This window comes from Panthera tigris, chromosome C1 (assembly GCF_018350195.1).
Source record: "Panthera tigris isolate Pti1 chromosome C1, P.tigris_Pti1_mat1.1, whole genome shotgun sequence".
Lineage (NCBI taxonomy): Eukaryota > Metazoa > Chordata > Mammalia > Carnivora > Felidae > Panthera > Panthera tigris.
Window position 1 is genome coordinate 145,370,209 of NC_056667.1, and position 10,695 is coordinate 145,380,903.

The following is a 10,695-nucleotide window of genomic DNA, read 5'->3' on the forward strand; positions in this document are numbered from 1 at the left end:
AATTCTGTAGGTCCTCCACCACTTATCTGTTTGTATTCTCAATTTCCACGCTTAATTACAAGTTTTGATTCCTAATAGTTCCAGGTGGTAATTGGACACCGTGTCACATTCTTAGCCCATATTTAGCACAATTGAAAGGAAGCAGGGTTTGAATCTTATATAGGTCTTTTCTCAATCTCAAAAAAATAATCTGTTTTCATGAAAGTTAAATAGGACCTGAAATTAAAGACAATTGTGACTTTAATAGAATTTTTTTTTTTTGTATAATGTTGAATACAAAATGATAAAATGCTGCTTTTGTTTGGAACCAACATAGAATTTTCCTTGGAAAAGCACAATGTAAAAATCTTGGAAAAGCATACCTTTTTCCTGGTTTAAGATTTGTTTAAAAAAATCCAACATGGAAACATCTTATTCCAAGCAGGTCGTATCTGGTATTTTGGCATTTCCTATGTCAGAAACACAGCATTTATTGTTTTCCTCTGTGGATTAGAGTGAAGAATCTTAATCACAGCTTTATACAGAGTATTCTTGGAATATTATTAGAGTGATTTGCATATACATCTTGGACACCGATGGGATACTCTGGTCTATTTCTGATATCTTGATATATGTCCCACGTCCCATGTTGGGTCATTGCAAATCCCCTACATACTTGAGTTGAGACGCTGCTTAGAGGAAATCTCTTAGGGTTCATGAGAGAACACTACAGTCAAAGATGTACTGTTGGTCTTCTGTCTTTACAGGACTGGCAGTTTGATCATCGATGTGTTCTCAGGAGTGGACTTGTAAAAACAGGAAGTGATCCTTCTAGTAAATTTGACAGTGGCAAGGTCTTTAATCACACACAGTAAAAGCATAATAAGAGGGTAACATACTTCTAAGTATGTAAGTGGCTTTGCCCTAGAAGCAACTTAACCACCACCCGTATATTTTTTGCAGGTACCATACAAAGATTTCCACTCTTTTTTTTTTTTTTTTTTATGATATCAAGAAATACTATCATGCTCTGGGTCCCAAATCCATTCTTTCTGACTTACCTAACTATTGGTGTACACCTTTTAGGATCCATGTATAGGTTCTTTCTTTCTTTTTTTTTTTTTTTTCCTGAAGTGACCAGGACTTCTAGTTCTCTTTGCAAAATTGTTGCAATCAAGGGCCAGCTCTAGCTTCTCCATTACTCAGCCCCCAGGTCCTACAGACCTCAGCCAAGAAAAGAATCCCCATCACACCATCCTTTGCTTTGTTTTGCCATCTGGGGAAATGCCTTAGACAAGAGCTCAGATGGGGTAAAGCAAGTTTACCCACTTCAGCCAATTTCCTTTGTAGAGACGGTCAAACGTCTATGTTATTCTTTTCAAAATGGCACTGTGATCTGTGGCTTGACTTGAGCTACCATTGTCATATATGAGACTGGGAAGACTTTGATCAAGGGCGATATTTGTGTTCAGGTAGGTGGAAAGATAGTGACTCTGGATGCAGCTGAAGGCGCAGTCAGGATCCAGCAATTTCAGAGAAGGGGCTGCCAAGGCCTTAATAGGTTTTGTCATGGCCTTACTCATGTGTTACTGGGAGACCCAGTATAAATTAAGGATCAAGCGTAGTGCTAAACTGAATGAAACTGGAAAAAATGTTATTATAAGTATCAGATGAGATAATGTTTGGAAAGCACATGCTGCAGTAAGCACTTATTTATTTGTCTATTATTATTGTTATTACTATAATAATTATAATAACAAATAAATATATATATAATAAATAAATATAAATAATAAATATAAAAATTATAATTTTTACCAGACATCCACTAGATGATCCAGTAAGCTTGTTTTGAATATACAAAGTGTTTTATTTTTAGAGATTCTTGAAGGTCCTGAAAGGTATCAGAGATACCAAAGGGTGGACAGGAATAGCCAGGCAGTTTGGCTAGGATATTATAACGCTTAGAGAAATCTTTCTCTCTGCGGCATGAGTTAACCCAATGGATAAAGGGCCAGCATCCTCATAATCTCTTACATATTTTTGAAAAACGACACTTATTAAACTGAGGGAGAGCAGAATATATTCTCCCAAGAAAATCTATTAGGGTTTAGGATCCACGAACTTCAAACAGTGGTTCAAAGTTAATAGTAGAGACTCTAAGCAGTAAACCTATTCTTGAAGTTCCAAGTTAGAAAGACCAAATTAAAGATAGAAGGGAAACCATTAATAATAGATTTAAATTAAAACAGGAAAGTCTTATATAACATAATATTTCTCTACTTTGCGACGTGATCTTGATTTAGGTGACATGCTACAACGTGAGAAGGCTTGATACTTAATCACGCCTCACCTTGTATAGACTCGGGGAAGGTGCTAGACTATCCCAAAGTTTTCAAGGACCTGTAGGTAAAATCATAGCTACTATTTAATGAGTATTTACCTCATGTCAGCTTTCCTGTGTGCATTATTTAATTTAATCTTAACATCATTTAAGATAGGAGTTATTACCCATACAGATGGGAAAAAAAGTCATGGCTCAGAAAGATGAATTCCTTTGCTCAATCTCATTCAGCTGATAAAGCAGGGAGCAGGACTTAGGATTTAATTTTTTGTCTGTCTGAGTTCAGGCCAGTGCTCTTTTTTCCATGATCTGCTAAGAATTGATACGGAAAGTTCATTTCTGGGGGATTCTGGCCTTATGAAGTACTGGATGTGGATTCCTCCAATGAAATAGCCCCTCAGACTGCAAGACTTTCATGCTATATGGAAGGAAACCTAGATACTGAGGTTTAACCAATATCCTTTCTGAAGTCCCCACAGAGTACTTAAGGTGTGCTGGCATTAGGAGCTAGACAGGATTCCTCTCACAATCGCGGATTCAGAGATATCCTTATATTTTCCTCCATGGCTGTGAGGCATTCAGCCTTTCTCAAATAGACTATAGTTTTCACTATGTATATATATATATATATATATATATATATATATATATATATATGTGTGTGTGTGTGTGTGTGTGTGTGTGTGTGTGTGTGTGTGTATGCATATATCAACATTATCTAGGAAGAGAGTAAAAAGTAATTCAGAGAATTAACTAAACATTTACTGACATCTACATTATCAGTTAATTTAATAGAAGACCCTTATCTCCAAGTAGAGAACTTAAGGCACTACAATCCCACTTTAGAAGCTCAAAGTCTGAAATGATAAGGTATTTTTATAAAAGAGCATAAAGATGAGGAGGTGGTTTGAATAAATACAAGAATTGGAAACGTGGATGCTTCTGGGACCTAAGGGACTGGACCACATGCTACTTGCCAAATTACTGTATTAGTTGTACACATCCTTCAATGAGATTATTTAGTAATAACTGTAAACTGACATCCAGACCCTAAGGATAACAATGAGAGATAAAGGAGCTCAATCTTCAGGCAAAAGTTAGCTTTGCATGGGAATAGAGACAGTGGCAAATGCCAATATGCAGAGAAATTCAACAATTTGGAAACAAATTGAGGCATTTGTCTTTTCCTTTAAATGATGACTTCGAAAGAGAAGTGCTAAGGTAGCATTATTATAGCTATTAATGAAATAAACTCTTTATAGCAGAGAGGGCAGACCAGGGGCTTGGGCCAAATCCCACCCTTGGCCTCATTTTGTATGCTTCCTACTAAGAATGGTTTCTGCATTTTTATAGACACACACACACACACACACACACGCACACACACACAGGAAGAATATATGGCAGAGACTATATGTAGCCCAGAAAGCCTAAAATAGGTACTTCCTTACCCTTTGCAGGAAAATGTGCTGACATCCACTTTACAAGATATAAATATACTACATTTTGAAAAAAAAATATATTTTTTTTATTAGCTACTTCTTGAGAAGTCTCATCTTTTTATTTGATGCATTTTATAAACCTTTTATGGAGAATTGTGATGTAAAAAAGTTCAGTTAAGGGGCTCTTGGGTGGCTCAGTCGGTTAAGCATATGACTCTTGGTTTTGGCCCAGGTGTCCTGGGATGGAGTGCAGCATTTGGCTTTGTGCTGAGTGTGGAGCCTGCTTGGGAGGCTCTCTCTCTCTGTCTGTCTCTCTGTCTCTCTCTCTCCCTCTATCCCGCTTGTGCACTCTCTCTAAAAATAAATAAAATGAAAAAACATAGTTCAGTAAAATAAATCAGGATGTGGAAAGGTAAAAAGTAAAAAAATTAAATACACCTACCACCTTCCATATACTTTTGTGTTAAGTCTTATATTTACATATACACGCAAACCTTATTAGAATTGAATTAGTATACTTCTTATTTGTCAATGATGCTGATTTTATGCTTCAAATGTGATTAGACTCTGCCAAGCATTTGAAGACTTTCCATGATATTGAAGAGAAATAGAAAAACATAGAAAAGTTTAAAAATAGGAGACAAATTCTATTTTAAATGGGCCATTGGGGGGACGATTGAAGAGACTCCCATTATTTTCCTTGATTCGAGGGTGTTTTTTTTTCTTTTTATGTTTGTGATTCTAACATAGATTCTTTAAAAAAGAGACATCATAGTAATTATTTGTATAGAACATTGGCTAACTGTATTAGTCAAGATAGGCTGAATTAAGGCAAATCTCAGGGACTTTGCAGAACAAAAGTTGTTTCTAACTCTTGTTACTCATTCTAGAAAGGCTGGCAAGGGCAATGGGGGCGCTCTGCTCTGCAGAATCACCCAGGTACCCCATCCCTGCAGTCTCCGACATCAAGGTCAGTGTTACCACTGACCAAGGCAGGGGAAGAGAGGAGGACAAAAGAATTTTGAAAGGACTTTTTGCTGTCTCCACCTACAAGTGACCTAGTTGATTTTCCAGAATTCGTACATTGCCCTGACTAACTACAAAGCTGTTGGCAAATAGTGTTTCTTGTGTCCTGAGAGGAGGAATATGAAATGCGGTTTAATGCACATTTCCTCTGCCATAGTACCGAACATTTTAAGAGAATGATGTGTGCCATCTACATGATTTTTATGTAACATGGGCTTTCTGGAAGAAAAGAAACATTTTTCAAAATTCAAAGCTTGTTTTACTTGCTTAGTACCAATTCAATTCAAGTACATTTATTGTCTGTTTTGTCAAATCATGTGGAGGTCTCGCACCAGTAGATTTCATTTTAGTATTATTTTTAATTAAAAATTTTTTTAAAATCATTTATTGATTTATTTCGAGAGAGAGACAGACTGCGACTGGGGGAGGAACAGAGAGAGAGAGGGAGATATATAATATGAAACAGGCTCCAGGCTCCGAACTGTCAGCAGAGAGCCTGACGTGGGGCTCATACCTACAAATCCACAAACCGTGAGATCATGGCCTGAGATGAAGTCGGACGTCCAACCGACTGAGCCACTCAGGTGCCCCTCATTACTATTTTTTTTAATTTTTATTTATTTTTGAGAGACAGAGAGACAGCATGAGTGGGGGAAGGGCAGAGAGAGAGACACACACACAGAATCCAGAGAAGGCTCCAGGCTCTGAGCTGTCAGCACAGAGCCTGACAGGAGGTTCCAACTCATGAACCATGAGATCATGACCTGAGCTGAAGTCAGAGGCTTTACCGACTCAGCCACCCAAGTGCCCAAACACAACAGTATAATTTAACCCAGAAATAGGATATTGGGGGAAAGGAAAGTTAATAGTTTGAGAAGCATCACATTCTGGGTTCCTCACACAGATTGTCATAATGTTGGCCACTGTCCCAAAGAATCATCTCCCAGAATGTTGCCAGAAACAGTCTTGCTCTGTAGATCATTCTAGAAAAAATATCAAAAATTTAAAATTTTTGTGTGTGTTTTTCCTGCCCCCATTTGCACCATTTCTTTTCCTTTCAGCACACCATTGAGTGCTCAAATGCAGAGTTACCCTTGCAGCCTTTGGTTACCCAGAATGTGCCACCCAGGTCAATCTTCTCCAGCAATAAGGCCATGAGACTTCCCATTTTCTATCTTGCCCAAAGCAAACATAAGAACTTCTTACCTATTCTAAAAGATGCTTCCTGGAAATACTAGCAAATTTGACATGTTAATTTTAGTTGGTATTAACATCTCAATATTTTATCCCTTTTCAGAAGTATGTGCATTTAAAAACTGGAATCTTATAAAAGAATGCCTCCTGTCCAAAGTTAACGATCTTTAATGATGGGTTATCAGGAATCATCTCACGGTACAGTCATAGAATAGCCATTAGACAGAAAGTCTTTCCGTGATGTCTGCCAAAATTTTATTTATTTTTACAGTTTTGCCTTTATTATTTTGGCTGAATATATTAGTGTCATTCATTCATTTGTTCCAATAGTTAGCCTTTTATTCATCAAATATTTATGTTTTGTGTACTCTCCAATGGGCACTGTACTGGTAGCTGGAAAGGTAATAGTATATGGTTACTGTTTTCAGGTAAGTTTTGCTTAGAAATGAGAGACTGAAATGTAAAGATATTGTCATTTAAAAAGTCATCTTTGTTGGGGCACCTGGGTGGCTCAGTCGGTTAAGCTTCTGACTTTGGCTCAGGTCATGATCTCTCAGTTTGTGAGTTCAAGCCCCGCATTGAGCTTTGTGCTGAGAGCTCAGAGCCCGAAGCTTGCTTCAGATTCTGTGTCTCCCTCTCTCTCTCTGCCCCTCTCCTACTCATGCTCTCTCTCTCTCTGTCTCTCTCAAAGATAAATAAACATTAAAAAAACTTTATGAAAATTAAAAAATTAAAAAGTCACATTTGTTGAGGTATAATTTATATACAATAAAATGTACTCGTTTTAAACATGTAATAGTTTGATGAATTTTGACAAATTTATACATCCATGTAACTACCACTACTGACATGATACAGAATATTTCTATTGCCTTGAAAAGTGCCATAGTTACTCCCAGCAATGCTGATCCTGCACTCCCAGCAACCACTGATTTGCTTTCTGTCTCTAGAGATTAATTTTGCTGTTCTAGTGTTTCAAATGAATGAATCATGCAGTAGGTTCTCTTTGGTGTCCTACTCTTCTTTCTGCTCAGCATAATGTTTTTGAGATTCATCTATGTTGTGCGTCTCAATAGTTTATTCCATTTTATCACTCAGTACTATTTCACCATGGGATATGACACAGTTTGGGGATCTGTTTATCTCTTGATGGACACTTGAATTGTTTCCAGTTTTAGACTCTAATGAATAAAGATCATGTGAATATTTATTTACCAGACATTATGTAGATAAGTCTTAGTTCCTCTTTGGCGTAAAACTGCTGCATCATGGTAAATGTATACTTAACTTGAAAGAAACTGCCGGTATCCCGTTGTGTGTATGTATGTATACAACATCTTCTTTATCCATTCATCTATGAATGAACACTTAGTTTCATTGTCTCCCATGTCTTGGCTCTTATAAATGATGCTGGAGCAAACATAGGGCGCGTATATCTTTTTGAATCAGTGTTTTTGTTTTATTTGGGTAAATACTCCGCAGTGGAATTATTGGATCATATGTTGTTTGCAACAACATGGATGGACCTAGAGGCTATTATGCTCGGTGAAATAAGTCAAACTGAGAAAGACAAATACATGATTTCATTCATGTATGGAATCTAAAAAAAAACACAACAAATGAATAAACAAACAAAAAAGAGAATCACACCTCTAACTGCAGAGAACAAACTGGTAGTTGCCAGAGGAAAGGAAGTGGGGGTGGACAAAATGAATAAAGAGGAAGGAAAGATACAGGCTTCCAGTTATGGAACGAATAAGTCATGGGAATAGAAGGCACAGCACAGAGAATATAGTCAATGATACTGTAATAGTGTCATAAGGTGACAGATGGTAGGTACACTTGTGACAAACACAGCATAATGTATAGATGTGTTGAATTACTATGCTGCACACCTGAAACTAACGTAGCATTGTATGTCAACTACGCTCAAATTAAAAAAATGAAAAGCAACTGCCAAAATGACTTCCCAAATGTGCCATTTGTGTTCCCACCAGAAATACAGAATTCTTGTATCTGCATATTTTTGCCAATATTTGCTATAGTCAATCATTTTCATTTTAAGCATTTCAGTCGCTATACTGTGGTCCCTGATTATGATTTTACTTTACCTTTACCTAATGACTACTGATGGTGAACATATTTTCATTCCTTTATTAGTCATTTGTGTCACTTCTCTGAAAAATAACTTTCTTTTGCCAATGGTTCATAGGGTTGTTTGCTTACTTAATATTGAGTTGTGGGAGTTTCTACACACTATTGGTCTCAAGTTCTTTGTCATAGCATATAATGCAAATAATTTCTTCAGTGTGTGGTTTGTTTTTTCATTTTATTAATGATGTCTTTCAACGATCAGAAGTTTTTAATTTTTATGATTTAATTAATATATTTTTTTATGGTTCATGATTTTGGAGTCTATTCTAAGAAATCTTTGCCTGCCTCTAAGTCAAGAAGTGTTACTCTTCTGTTTTTTCCTATAGATTTCATAGTTTTAACATTTATATCTAGGTTCATTTCAAATGAATTTGTGCGTATGAGGCAAGGGTATATTTCTTTTTTTATTTTTTTTCCAAATAGATATGTAGTTGTTCTAGCAAACTTCGTTGAAAAAATACTTTCTCCATTGGTTATCTTGACATGATTGCTAAAAATCAATCGACTGTATATATGTGAGTATACTTCTGGACTTTCTATTCTTCTCCATTGATCTATAGTATAATTATGTATCTATAAATCTACCAATAAAACATTGTCTTGATTACTATAGTCTTATAATGTCTCAAAATTTGATAGTGTGACTTCTAATTTTGCTTTTCAAAATATCTTGGCTAGTCTAAGCTTTTTGCACATCTATATTAGAAAAAACTTGGCAGTTTTTAGGAATGAGACTTTTCAGACTTCGATTGGAATTCCATTAATCTTTCAATTAATCAGGGGAAGAGTTTACATCTTAACAATATTGAATCTTCCAATTCATGAACATTTTACATCTCTCCATTTATTTATGTCATCATTAATTTTTCTCAGCATTTTTTGTACATATTTAAATTTACCACCACATGTTTCATATATGTAATGGTGTCATCTCTTTCATTCCTGATAAAGTTATTTTCTTTTCTTGATCATTCTGTATAGAGAATTATCATCCTTACTGACCTTTTATAGAACCAACTTTTAGTTTTATTGACTTTTATGTTCACCCATCTTATATTTTATTGATTTCTGTTCATTATTTTCTTGCTTCTTACTATCGAGTTTGAGAAGTTTGTAGTGATTCTTATGTTTGTCTTCCCTAAATGTAAAATCTCAATTTTTTTCTTCTTGCTTTAAAGTTTTCTTTTTCTCACTGGTTTTTAACAATTTGATTATGATGTCCCCTGGTGTGGCTTTCTTTGAATTTCTGTGCTAATATCTCATCAAATTTAAAATATTTTTTTTATTATTTCTTCCCGTAACTATTTTTTGCTTTTTTCTTATTCTCCATCCTATCTTTCACTCTAACTACATATAAATTTATATATTGTATATATATATATCTTTGAGAGCTGAATGTTGTCCCACAAGTGACTTAGAATCTGAAATACTTTTTCAGTATTTTTTCTATCTGTGCTTTGGTTTGAATATATTTTATTGTATGTCCTCAAGTTTATTGATATTTTTCCCCTTAAGGTTTTGGTATATTATTAAGCCTATCCCATATATATATATTTTCAATTTCAAATACATGTTTCAACTTTAGAAGTTCCATTTTTTTAATATCCTCTCTTTATTCATTCTGTTTATGCATTCCTTTAAATCATTGGACTTTTTCCTGACAGCTGCTTTAAAGCATTTTCTCTTCATTTCACTACTTTTGTTATTTCTGGCTCTATCTTTATGGGTTTTTTTCTCTTTGTTACATCTCAAACTTTTCTCCTTCTTCATGTAGTGATATGGTATCATGGTAGTATTTGATTGGATGCTTGTTATTATGAATGAAACACTGTTGACAATTTTGAATTTTTATTTTTACTGAAGGAATGTTAAAGATTTTCTTGGCATGGAGTTAGTTTACTTGCAGATCAGCATGATTCTCTCACGGCCTTTTTCTATTTGTTTGAAACTTTGTCCTAAAATAGCTTTTAATCTAAGGTTAGCTTAACATTGTTTCTAAGATGTGACCCTCCTGAGATCTCAAATGCTTCAGGTATTCAACAAGATCTCTCTACTGCGGCTGGTAAAAACTTGTACTTCTGCCAGTCCTGTGCAAACCTTGGGAATTATTAAGCTTATAGCTCCCTGACAGTTGATCTTTACCAGGCCTCATAAAGTTTCACCTGGTGTGTATGTAGATTAGTAGTCAACCTAGGATTTAGCCTAGGAATTTTGGAGGTCCTTAGGTAGATTTTTGGAAAGCCTTTTCTGAATAGTTTCCCCTTCTCTAAATTCCAAATTCCAGCTGCCTTGTTCTCCTTGAGCTCTACCTCTGTCCCCTCAACTCTGTGAACCTGAGCCAGTGCTATCCTGGCAGAAAGCCGAGTTGATTATAGGCGTTGGCTCACTTGTTTCTCTGTCAGGGACCACGTTCCAGTGCTTCCCACCATTCAGTGGTTGAAAAGAGTTGTTTCATATATGTAGCCTTGTTTTCTAATTATTTAGTTGTTTTCAGTGGAAAGAAAGCCCCAAACCATTTGCTATTTCACAGGTGGAAGTGTAACTCCTGTCTCTGGA